This window comes from Macaca nemestrina, chromosome 5 (assembly GCF_043159975.1).
Source record: "Macaca nemestrina isolate mMacNem1 chromosome 5, mMacNem.hap1, whole genome shotgun sequence".
In the NCBI taxonomy this organism is placed as follows: Eukaryota; Metazoa; Chordata; class Mammalia; order Primates; family Cercopithecidae; genus Macaca; species Macaca nemestrina.
The window spans coordinates 177,319,129-177,322,501 of NC_092129.1; positions in this window are offsets into that span (position 1 = coordinate 177,319,129).

Below are 3,373 nucleotides of genomic sequence, written 5' to 3' on the forward strand. Positions count from 1 at the left end.
TCCCCCATCAAGTAGACCCCAGTGTCTGTTGTTTCTTCTGTGTGTTCATAAGTTCTTATCATTTGGCTCCCATTTATAAGTGAGAACATGCAGTATTTGGTTTTCTGATCCTGCATTAGTTTGCTGAGGATGATAGCCTCTAACTCCATCCATGTTCCCACAAAATACATGATCTCATTCTTTTCATGGTTGCATAGTACTCCATGGTGTATATGTTCCACATTTTCTTTATCCAATCTGTCATTGATGTGCATTTATGTTGATTCCATGTAAAATAAGCATATTCATTGTGGGGGGTAGTAATATAAATCGATACAGCTTTTTTGGAGGCCAACTTCTTAGTTGAATCTCACGCGAGTGCTAATTTAATATTGTTGGCAGTGGTGAACTATTGGCAATAATGTAAGTGGCTATCAATAGGGAAATGGCTAAATAAACTGTAGTATGTCCATAATATAAAATATGGCCATACAACCTTTTTTCTTTTTTCTTTACATTTCCTCTGACAGGCTTTTAAAAAATGTATGTATTTATGATGATGATGATGATGATTTTTAGACACAGGGTCCCACTCTGTTGCCCAGACTGGAGTGCAGTGGTGTGGTCATGGCTCACTGTACCCTCAAACCCCTAGGCTCAAGAAATCCTCCCATCTTAGCCCTCTGAGTAGCTGGGACTGTAGGCATGCACAACCATGCCTGGCAATTTTTAAATTTTTTGTAAAGATAGGGTCTCTCTATGTTGACCAGGCTGGTCTCAAACTCCTGGCCTCAATCCTCCTGCCTCAGCTTCCCAAGGCATTGAACCACTGTACCTGGTTGCCATGCAGCCTGAAAAAGAATGTAGTCTATTTATTGATTTGAAATCATTTCTGAAAAATATTGTTTATTAATAAAAGGAAGTGTTATTAACAGTACTTGTAATTTTTTTAAAAATCTAAAACCTATTTCTGTACGTAAATGTGTAGGTATATATATGCATATAGAAAGGCATGGAAGACACACATCTAGCTGCCAATGTTTATTAACTCTGAGGAGGAGCATGGACTAGGAGATGGGGAGGGTATGGGGCATAAAGGTTTAGTTCATTATTCTTCAGTGTTTAGTGTTTTTTTTTGAGACAGGGTCTTGCTCTGTCACCCAGGCTGGAGCACAGTGGTGCAAATTCAGTTCACTGCAACCTCCATCTCAGGGGTTTAAGAAATCCTCCAGCCTCAGCCTCCCGAGTAGCTGAGACCACAGGTGCATGCCACCACACCAGGCTAATTTTTGTATTTTATTGTGGAGATGGGGCTTTTCCATGTTGCCCAGGCTAGTCTCAAACTCCTGGGCTCATGTAAACCACCCGTCTTGGTGTCTCAAAGTGCTGGGATTATAGGCATGAGTCACCGTGCCCGGCCCAGCGCTGATTGCTTTAATCAGATGTGTCACTATATTGCTTGTGTGGTTTAAAAATAATAAAAATGGTACTGCAGCAAATCGATTGGGTATTCTGTAGTAGTCACATCGTAACAAGTTCCTTATGGGCCAGCAGTGTATAACTCTGGCTGAAAAAAAGAAACAAGTGGAATTTGGGCTGGGAGCAGTGCTCACGCCTGTAATCCCAGCATTTTCGGAGGCCAAGGTGGGTGGATAACCTGAGGTCAGGAGTTTGAGATCAGCCTGGCCAACATGGCAAAACTCCATCTCTACTAAAAATACAAAAATTAGCTGGGCGTGGTGGCGGGCACTTGTAATTCCAGCTACTCAGGAGGCTGAGGCAGGAGAGTCACTTGAACCCGCGATGCGGAGGTTGCAGTGAGCGGAGATTATGCCACTGCACTCCAGCCTGGGTGACAAAGAGAGACTCCATCTCAAACAAATAAACAAACAAAAAACAAGTGGAATTTTATAACAACTACATGGGAGAAAAAAGTAGGATTTTCATGAAATCCTCCCATTTTTGCACAGCACCGAGCTGTCTGGTTTTCTGTGTCTAGAACTTCCTAATGAAAGAGAGATAAAGAAACACAAACTGAAATCAAAGGGGAGATCAAGGTTGATTAAAGAGGAAGAAATGAAGACATATCAAGAGGATACCACAGTAATTCCAGGGATTGAGGAAGCCAGAGTATGTAATGAAGAGATGTTATGCACCCTTAATGACCTGGGAATGAAGGTATCACTAAACAGCTGCTCAGGAAAGACGAGACATTCTCAAAGTGTGGTCCTGGACCAGAGGCATCACCATCACCAGAAAACTTTCTAGAAATGCAAGTTCGCAGACCCTGACCCACACCTGCTGAATCAGAAACGTGGGGGTGGGGCCCAGCAAGGTTTTAGCAAGCCTTCCGGGAGATTCGGATGGGCATTCAAGCTTGAGAAACATGACTGCAGACCAGTGCTTCCCAGCACTGACTACGTACGAGTCACCTGGGAGCGTGTTAAGCAGCACACTCTGATTCAGCAGGAGAGGCCAAGATGCTGCAGTTCTCACCAACGCCCAGGTGAGGCTGATGCTGCTGTTTCTCAGGCCACACGTTGAATCACTTTTGAAGGAAGGTTGAGTGAGCATTCAATGACTGCAGGGCTTCGTAAGGAAATAGTCAAGGAAAACACAAATAACAGCATCAGTTTATCTCCATCGATATTTTAAAGGATCGGAGCAAGAAAAATGCTGCTTTTAGTGGTTTGTTGCCTGGTGTTCCGCGGATGTTTCACCAACGGCAATGCCTTTGCATATCGAAAACATGCTTCCTGAAAGCTCCAAGCATGTCCTGTTAAGCACTCCTCTTTGCAGACGCAGAGGCTGACGCTGGCCCACAGAGCTATTTGCCTTCCAAGGTCACAGAAACCTTGGACAGATTGGGCTGGCAAAGGTCTCCTGACTACCCGGCTGGAGCTCTTTCTGCAGTCCCCTTAAGGCTGTCCCAGTCAAGCCACAGTAGGAAGTAGTGACAGAGCGCATGAGATTGACATTGCTGTAGCTCAGTCGTAAAAAACAGACCAGCTCAGTCTCCAGGCTCACTGGTGAATAATAGGAATCTTTATCATCCTTTCCGTCAGAAAGCATTTATTTAAAACCCCTTGGCTAACTCACAGGGTGAGCTGGCCTGTCACACACCATCACATGGTGTGGAAACTGGCAATTAAATTTAGCAACCCACCTCGGCAAACTCAGACTGAGATGTTTACTGGCCAGCCCAGCCCAGGGGGAGCTGGGGGCTTTCATTCCTAAATCCGGAGGTTTCCAGAGAAAGTGAAACACGGCTTGGGTGGGTTATGCTGAATTATGAGCACCTGTCCCCATCAATAACTTGGCGTCCTCAAAATGCTACTGCAGGACTCTGAGATCCAAGAATGCCTGTCCTGTGCACAGCTGAGGGACGGCTATT